Source organism: Pteropus vampyrus, unplaced genomic scaffold, assembly GCF_000151845.1.
Source record: "Pteropus vampyrus isolate Shadow unplaced genomic scaffold, Pvam_2.0 Scaffold4, whole genome shotgun sequence".
NCBI classification, from domain to species: Eukaryota; Metazoa; Chordata; class Mammalia; order Chiroptera; family Pteropodidae; genus Pteropus; species Pteropus vampyrus.
In genome coordinates, this window is record NW_011888785.1 from 23,619,373 (window position 1) to 23,629,702 (window position 10,330).

The following is a 10,330-nucleotide window of genomic DNA, read 5'->3' on the forward strand; positions in this document are numbered from 1 at the left end:
ATATAACATATTTATAAATGTTTTTACTTCCTGCATTTTCTCATTGAAATTATCTCTTGACTTCTCTTTTTGGAAAATGAGGATTTATACCTTTTCACAATATCCTCTCCACCCCTACTACTATCACACACACACACACACACACACACACACACACACACACACAACACACACACACACACACAACACACACACACACACACACACTCACACACATACTTCCTCTCAATTTAGTAAGCAAAATTTTGATTTTGATTTTTAAGACTGAATCCAATATACTATGATTTTCTTTCTAGTACATTTGATTTTGCTTTTAGCTAATATTTATCTCTTTTAAATTTGATTAATTATTTTATAAATACTCTTTACCAATTCAACCCAAAACTCTCCTTCTGTTATACAATAAACCTATTATTATATTTGAGTACACTAGGTCTTCTTCTAATTTTCTCTTTTTAGAAAAACATAGCTTTCTTCGAAACTTCTGACCTACTACAATCCAGTCTGGTTCTTCTCTATGCACATCTCTGATCCTGGACTCTCTCTCTTTGCTATTACCTTAAGATTCTTTTCGCCTCTCTCTTTTGTAGGATTTTCTACTTCCTGGATCCCATGTCTTCCTGTTTTGGGGGATTTATTTTATTTGTCTATCTGTTTGTTTATTTCCTCATTTGTTTACTACTGGCTGATTCTCAATAAAAGATGAAGATGAAACTTTCATCTTGAGAATTTGCATACATGACTATTCCCCATTCTGTTGCTTTTTCACTTAATAGTTTGGCAAAGTATGGAATGCTAGATTAGAATTGGTATCTCAAATTTTGAATGTATTTCTCCAATGTTTTCTAGTCAAAAGTGTTACTAAATTTATTCAAATTCTTGATCTTTTGTTTGACACCTGGTTCTTTATCTTTCCCTCTCTCTCTTCATAGATATGTACCAAGCTAAGTTCTGTTTCCTTCCATTATGTTAGGCATTCTGTGTGTTGATCCCCTTGGAATGGGAATTTATATTCTTCAGATCTGGTAATCTTCTTATTTTTCAAATAGTTTAATGTATTTTAACAGCAAACTTAGAGGAACAGCACAGAAGAGAGATAATGTTAAAAACATATACTCGCACGTAAGACAACTCAGTTAGAAAAGTATAATTAATGGATAGAATCTTCTGTATGATAAAAAATAATACTACAACCACCATTTAATTGACATCAGTAAGAAATTTACTTGTTTTAATAAAAATCCAAATACTGGTATTTTTCAGAAAAAAATTAACAGATTTATTTATAATTGTTATAAAATTAAACTGCTAAATCTTGTTCACCAAAACATTTTGATTTGCATTAATGCTTCATATCCCCTGCATTTATATTAAAAATTCACAAACAAATGAAAAAGAAAAAACTGTCAAAACTGATTTCTGCCCCCTATTTTTTCACCTGTAGTCCTATATTGAGGTACCTGTTGACCCCATGGAAAAAAATACCTACCATTCTGAGGAAGAAAACATTTTTTTTAAATTAAGTTTATTGGGGTAACATTGATTAATGCAATTATATAATTTTCAGATGTAACTTTTTTTTTTAGAATGAAATTTTTTCCATCATAGTGGATCCTTAAGCACACGTACTTGGTATGCTAATTGGATATCTTTTGGCATAATTGTTACACGCTTGGCATGGATAGTATATAAGTCGGTATCTTCAAAAAGGCCAATCAAATGGGCCTCACTTGCCTCCTGCAAAGCACCAGTAGCTGCACTCTGGAAGCACAGTTCTGTTTTGAAGTCCTGAGCAATTTCTCAAACCAGACACTGGAAGGGAAGTTTGTGAATCAGAAGTTCGGTGGATTTCTGAAAATGTCTATTTTCACAGAGTGCCATAGCACTAGGTCAGCAACAATGAGCTTTCTTCACCCCTCAGTAGAGGGCGCACTCATGGAGTGGCTTTTGTAGTCACTTGCTTCCTTGGTGCTTTACCACTGGCCAATTTGCGAGCAGTCAGCTTTGTAGAGCCATGATATAGAGACCTCCATATTTACACCCTCCTCATTCGTCTGGAGCTCAGCAAGCTGGAGGTGGCACTGGCATGAGAGAGTAGTGGCGGCTATGTACACCCAGGTCTGGTAATCTTTTGCAAATTATTTTGTTCATAACTTTATCCCCTCTCTGTTCTTTTTTCTCTTTCGGAAATTACTATCAGATCTCCTGGACTGTATCCTTTATTGCTTTTCTGACTATGTTTCATTCATTTGTTTTTTTACTGTACCTTACAGGACAACTGTTAGCTTTATATCCCAAAGAATTTTTAATTTCTGCTATCATAATTTTGACTTTCAAAAGTACTACTATTAGGTCTTTGAATGTTACTTTTTCAAAATATCCATTTTAGTTTGTGAATGCTACCAGTATCTCCTTATTGCTCTGAGGGTATTTATGCTAGTTTTATGATTTTCTTCCTTTCTGCTTAATTCATGTTTTCTCTTTTTTTTCTTGCTTGTTTTGCTGCTTGTGTATTTGCTCATATTTAAGAGTGGTACAAATGAAATCTCTGAGTACAGATGAGGCTCTTTCACTGTGGTCTTCACTGATCTGACCGGGACATTTCCTTGTGGAAGTCCTTATGTTGGTGTCATTAGAGCTTTCCTTTTGGGATGCTCAGATTCCCCAGAGGAGACTTCCTATGTCCTGCTTGGAAGTTCTGGCTGCTACTTGGGAAGGTTTTTTCTGTTTTTGTTTTTCAGCTTGGGAGCTCATGTCCAGTTTTGTAATTATTTATTAAAATTATATTATCTCACTTAGACACAATTTATATACAAGAAACTGAGATAACTGGGAGCCAGAGCTATTAGGCACTTAAACATTATCTCAATAAAATTTTGCATTAAAATATTACCCTTACTATTTCCTGTTTACAAACACCTGTCACAATATTGCAGCAAACTATGTACAAGTTGTGGGATTGTGAAGTGGATGTCACTTTACAGAGAAATTGAACCAGGTGGCATTAACATCACAATTCAGGGGTAGTTTTACCTGTAAACTATGGAGTCAAAAACCTGATCGACTAAATCAAGTTATCTTTCCTCATAGAGTTCACAATCTAAACTAATGTTGAAAAGCTATTTTGGTGAACATGATATATGTTTTCTCTTCAACCCAGTGCCTAGCATAGAGTTTCTAAAACCCTTATAATTTCCTAAGAGATAAGAGATAAAGTGTCTTTTGTTATATTAATAAGGTGACTTTTGGGAAAATACTTGAGGATGGGGACTGTTTGCTAGTGGAGACAACTATATGATTAGAAGGTTGGAACTTTCTGTTTCACCCCCAGACCTCTGAGGAGGGGAGAGCAGCTGGAGATTGAGTTCAATCACCAATGTGTCTTTGAATGAATACACTGTGGTACATATATACAATGGACTATTATTCAGCCATAAATAAGAATGAAATCTTACCCTTTGCTAAAACATGGATGGATCTAAAGGGTATTATACTAAGTAAAATAAGTCAAACAGAGAAAGACAAATACCATATGATTTCACTTATATGTGGAATCTGAAAAATAGAATAAATGAACAAATAAAACAGAAACAGACTCATAGATACAGAGAACAACCTTAGAGTTGCCAATGGGAGAGGTGTTGTGGGGCTGGGTGAAAAGGGTGAAGGGATTAAGAAGTACAAATTACTAGTTACAAAATAGTTACAGGGATGCAAAGTACAGCATAGAGAATATAGTCAAAAATATTGTGAGATGGGAAAAAATGACATAGATGATAGAGGCTTTGTTCATCCCTCTTGTGATCAAATCAAAGTTGTGACAGAAATGTGGAGCAAAGAGCAAGCAAAGTCACCTGGGATCTAGATGAACAGAAGCACTACAACTAGGGAGATAAATAATAAACCTACCTGCAACAGTAGAAGGTAGGATGAAGCAAAGAAGTGAGGCTGCCCAGTCTGAGCAGCTGAGTGGAATGGAAGCTGTGGCAGTGGCAGCTGCAGACACCTCTTAAAAGGCGCATTTCCATGAGTAGACTTTCACAGTGACGGACCTGCTCGCTCTCAGCACCAGTGCCGGGTCAGCTGCACCAGGGACTTACAAGGCGACACTGAGTTGACAGAATGAAGGCCAAGCTGAGACTTGCTCTGTATAGAAGTGTCGGCAGTATCCATTGTTCCTCTGTTGAGCCGTTCCCTCTCCTGGTGTGAGGACAAGTCACCGCTGTAATCAAGACGTCATCAAACTGGATAACATAAGTCACTCAACCCAGAGAATTCCCTGAAACTCCGCCTCCCCCAACTCGAGGCCCCACCCAAGCCACATCCTGTCTGTCCTTGGCAAGTCAGGTGCTCTTTGCTGAGCACCACCAACACTCATACTGGTGGCAGCTGGTCTTGGTTCCTAGTGTGGACTCTTGAGGCAATTATAAACATAGCATCTGTGGGTTCCTTGCTGAATCTTAACAGGTGGCCCCGGAGGGGCGCAGGCTTGAGCTAAATTTGGCATGCAGCTGAACGCCTCTCAGGACTGTGCCACTGGACACCTACTACACAAAGCCACTTTAATAAGACCGGGAGACTTAGGAGCTTTGCTTAGCACAGAAAGACAGCCAAAATGGGGAGACAAAGAAGCAGAAACCATATAAGAAAACCGAACAGAGATCCAGGAATAATAGTCAAGCAATCTAACAGATGCAGAGTTCAAAACACTTGTTATAAAGATGCTCAATGAATTTAGGGGAATGTAGATGAATTCAGTGAGAACTTTAACAAAGAGATAAAAAAAACAAAAAACAAAAACATGAAAATGGAAATGGAAATTATAAAAGGGAACCAGTCAGAAATAAAGAATACATTATCTGAGATGAAAATATATTAGAGGAAATCGACAGAGTGCATAAGAAGAGGATTGAACCACAGATATGGAGTATGGGGAAGCAAGAAAAAGGAAGCTAAAGGTAGAATAATAATTTAAGGAACCTATGGGACACAATTAAATGAAAAAATATCCTTGCCATAGGGGTACTTAAAGGAAAACAAGAAGTTGAAGAGCTATTTGAAGAAATGATCATGGAAAACTTCCCTCACCTGGTAAAAGAAATAGACATAAAACCTTGGGAAGCTCAGAGTCTCAAAAAAGATGAACCAAAAGAGGCCCACAACAAGACATATTATAATTAAATGCCAAAAGTTAAGTACAAAGAGAGAATCTTAAAAGCAGCAAGAGAAAAGCAGATAGTTACCTACAAGGGAGCATCCATAAGATTGGCAGCTGACTTCTCAAAAGAAATTATGCAGGACAGAAGGGTTTGGCCGAAAATATTCAACATTATGAAAACCCAGGATCTACGATCAAGAATATTTTTATTCAGCAAAGCTATTGTTTAGTGTCAAAGAACAAATAAAGAGCTTCCCAGACAAAAATAAGATAAAGGGATTTATCAACACCAAGCCAGTTTTAAAGGAAATGTTGGACGGATTTCTTTAAGAAGAAAATACACGTATCGAAACCAGGAATAAAGAATGATAATAACTACATTCCTATCAACGAGTACCTCAAATGGAAAAAGAATTAAGTGCTCCAACCAAAAGACAGAGTGGCTGAATGGATAAGAAAACAAGACCCCTACATGTGCTGCCTACGAGAGACTCACTTCAGATTAAAAGACACATGCAGACTAAAAGGAAGGAGTTGGAAAAAGATATTGCCTTAATGTACCCAGAGGGTATTGTGCTGAATGAAGTAAGTCAGATAAAGACAAATATTGCATGATTTCACGTACATGAGGAATCTAAAGAACAAAATAAATAACAACAAAAAATGGAAATAAACTCATAGATACAGAGAATATTTTGAGGGCTACTAGATGGGAGGTGGGTTGAGGGGATGGCAAAAAGGGGCAAAAGGATTAAGTACAAATGGAAAGTTACAAAATAGACATGGAGATATAAAGTGTAGCATAAGGAAAATAATTAATAATATTGTAATAAATATGTAAGGGGAAAAGATTACTATATTTAATGGGGTGATTGCTTTGTGAGTTATGTCAATCTCTGATCACTATGCTGTACAACTGAAACTGGTATATTACTATATGCTAACTATAATTTAAAAAATTCATTGAATTGTACAATGTAAACATGAACAACTTATTGTCTATTATATTTCAATAAAGCCAGAAAAAAATATTGAAATAACTATGTACGGTACTAGCTGGATACTATTCTTCTCAGGCAATTGCTTCATAAGTTATAGAAATGTCGAACCACTATGCTGTATATCTGAAACTAATATAACATTAACTGTCAACTGTAATAGAAAAAATAATTAAAAATCACCAATGGCCAATGATTTAATCAATCGTGCCTATATAATGGGGCCTCTATAAAAACCCAAAAGGATGTGTTCCAAGAGCTTTCATGTGGTGAACACATGGAGATTTGGGGAAATTGGCACAACTGGAGGGAGCATGGATGCTCCTCACCCTTTCCTCATATTTTGTCCTATGCATCTTTTTCATCTTGCTGTTCCTGAGTCATATCATTTTATAATAAACTAGTGATATATTGAATGAAAGGTTTTCTGAGTTCTATGAGCCGCTCTAGCAAATTAATCGAACCTGAAGTTAAGATTTGTTGGAACTTCTGAGCTACAGCTGATGGGTCAGAAGTACAGATGACACCTGGGCTTGCAATTAGCATCTGAAGTGTGTGTGGGGGGTGGGGATGGGATGTAGCTGGAGCTTAGTCCTGTAGGACTGAGCCCTAACCTGTGGACTCTGGGTAGATAGTGTCAGAATTGAATTGAATGCAGGACACCCAGTTTGTGTCCAGAGAATTTCTTGGTGGTGGGAAACACCCTTTTTCACACATTAGAATTGGGATGTTCAGAACACCAAGTTGTGATGTTCAAAAATCACAGATCTGTTTAAAAGGTAACAGTGAGATGTGCAGGTTCTCACATACAAATCCTTCACTGTGTTCATGAAATTCACTTTAACAGAGCATAAAGTTTGGTGGTGAGTAGAGGGAAGAAAAAAATGGGAAAGTAAAACCTCATTAAGTAGAAGTAAATAAACTCTTATTACAATTTTTGCTTTTTCAGACTCAGATGAAGATCTGGGGATAGTCATACTGTGTTAAGTATTAATTGTCAAGGAGAGAAAGAATTAGTAGCAGAGGAGTGATACCACTTACAGAGTTAACTCTGAAGTATAGCAGTTGCTATTTTGCATTAGAATTCTTCCCATAGTATTTTTTCTTGTCCTTGCCCGAGAAGCTCATTAAAAATCATGTTTCCAAAGAACATTTTTGATCAATATACATGCATGACTTGGTGCATTATATTTAGAATGTTTTTAATAATCATTGAGTAATAAATAAGCTTTGTTAAAGCCTTATATCATCTCATTATCAAATACAATAGTCAAAAGGTTTTATGTTCTTGTTAGGATTAATCTTTCTATATTCTATTTTTAAGGATTTTTTTTTAAAGAACAGGAAAAATTTTTTCAAATTATATTGTTTTATGGCTATCATGGATCTCTAAATTTAGAAAACTCTATATTAGGAAATGTTCCTCTCTCTATCCCCACATTCATGGGTAATCTTAATTATTAGCAAGGCAAAGCTAATGAAGGAAGCTATTATTAGTGTACATGCTAATAGAGTGATAATTGGATACTGATGGGTGAAAATTAAATAGGAAATGTCAAGGTGGGTTCAGAGAAGTTTCATTAAAGAAAAAAATTAGGAAATGCTCAGAAGCATTTACTAAATTATTTTGTACCAAATGGCCTTTTAAAATTAATTTCATCTGGTCAGAAAAATGTTGATAAGCAGTAAAATCTACATTTGAAAGTTGACAAAAAAGAAATATTAGTGTATTTCACATTAATGGTAGATTATATAAGTGTTTGATTTTTGTATATTCATTTCGAACAATAAAATTGAAATATAAAAATTTTATGAAAGTTGTGCTGAGATACAAAATCAATTATCCCATCATTTTGAAAATTGTCAGAATGAGAAGGGGAGGGAGAAAGGTGGGATTCCATGTAAAATTCATCTCAGCTACTTCTCTGAAAGGATTTGAAAAAACACTCTTATAAAATGATTTTAGGAAAGTAGATTGGGTAATGCATAGATCTACAAATATGCTATAGTGAGCATAATTTGGCTTACACACTTGTCTAATGTCCTAGCTAAGGTGAGTCTGAGATATGGTGGGAGTTGCCTCTAACCTGGACATTTAATGCCCAGACAGTGCTGACTTTTCAAAATTTGCATTACAGGTATTCACCGGGTTCTCTGAGAGCTAGGGGCAACTTGCACACCTGATATCACAGTAACTTGGCAGCTTCCTGCCTCTGAAAGATTTGCACTTCTCAAGTTAGAATTATATTTCCAAACTTTACTTCTCTATTTAGGTATTTATTTGTTCATTCATTCATTTATTTACACCTATTGGTCAATATTTATAGAATTTCATTTGTTTCCTCACTTGTATTAATCATTTTTTATTCCGTGATAATTAAGGAATAGGCTGGCAAATTATGTTTGCTCTACAGTCATTTTACCACAAGGTGGTGGTAGAACTCTTTGAAGTAAAAAACAAAAAACAATAAAAAATAACTTTGAAAAAGTAATTTTAAGATTTATGAAAACAAATATGAAATATGGGTACGACTTATTTTTGTCCGATAGTTAATTTCTCTATGGCTGTAATAACTATAGCACTTTTCTATTGTGAATAATTTTTTCTTAAATAAATAAACTACAAGAATCGAAATCACTGTGATGATGATTATGGTGATGATAAGCAGTAGTCACAGCTGACATTATCTAAGCTCTTACTTGGTCCCAGACAGTGTACTAGGTATTTTATATATACTGATTTAATGCTTACTGCCCCATCATTACTTAAATACAACTATCATTACCCTCTTACAGAGGAAAAAAATAAATAAAGTTTAGATTAGCAGAGATTATTATTTGTCTTTTAATGTTACATTCTATGTTAGATTTTATAGTTGAATTAGAGCTATGTTTCACGAGTTAACATGAATAGTCTCCAGAAGGTACATTTTACAAAACAAAAATTTCAGACCTTTTTCCTGAAGATTCTGTTTAAGCAGGTCTGAAATGGGAACCTAGAAAACTATATTTTAAACAAATGTGACATAACTTTTATCATAAAACATCTTTAAGAACTGTTAATTGTTGTCTTTGGGTTTAACTGCTTTGCTTATATAATGTTTAAAATCACTTATTTCTAAAGCTGTGCCTTTTACCTCAAGATTTAAAAATCAAGATTATAAAATCAAAATAATGTTCATCCAGGCTCTTCAATACTATGTTTTTTAAGGATTTAGGTGAGTGATACATTGTAGAAAAGATGAATGCTTTTGTATTTTATTTTACTGTTGAAAAAAGAATAATGTAGAAAGGGTATTTTGTTCTGTTACAAAAATATTTTAGTTAAATTCATAATACACAACGTAGTAAAAACAAAAATAGTATTTAATCAATTTAAAATTACTTAAAATATCTATTCTATATTTTAGTGATACATATAAACTATTAACAATTCAAATGTCATATAGCAATAGTAAGTTAGTAAAATATCTTTTAAAATAATGAATTCCAACCCTTTAAATAGCATGTAATAATTTGCCTTATTGACTTTACATCCCTAAAATTACAAGAAAAAAAAAAGAACAAACAACCAAGTTTTAAACTCCAGTGACAATAGCTAGCAGAACATTTTCCTTTAGGTCTGAAATAAGTTTAGTACTATGTGTATTTAGATGTCCATCTTCTTAGAAAACATGTATCAGTATTTTCATTTTTGCCATTTTTTCTGAACAATTAACAATTTCCTTCTATCTTTGATTCCTGTTCCCGTGATAATTCTCAAACTTTCTATCTGGATTAAAATCTCCTAGAGAAAAATATTCTATTACTTTTGTAACTTCTAAGATTCAAATGCACGATTGACTAGAAAATATTAATAATATAGCATTGAAATAATGTACTATTATTTACAAAGCAGTGGTATGATACAGCATTATAATAACAACGTGATTTTAAGGAGCTATACATTTCCTGATTCATTTTTAAAGTGAGATGATAGAAACCTGCACTCACGTATGACCTAAGTTCCTAGGGATAATAAGAGCTGGATCAGAACCTAGGGCTATGGTTACCAGAGCAGAGCTCTTTTGGGAATATTCTTAACCTACCCAAAGCTCTGGTAGAGCCGACTATCTCCAAAAGTTACTTATTCAACCAATCAAAGAACAAGTAAATACATCTGAAAAATAAACCT

General features: G+C 34.4%; 1 pseudogene; it reads right to left on the reverse strand.

Annotated features, from left to right (window-relative positions):
• Nucleotides 1-1,602: 1,602 nt before the first annotated feature.
• Nucleotides 1,603-10,330, reverse strand: part of LOC111742076 — a 14,151-nt pseudogene continuing 5,423 nt past the window's right edge.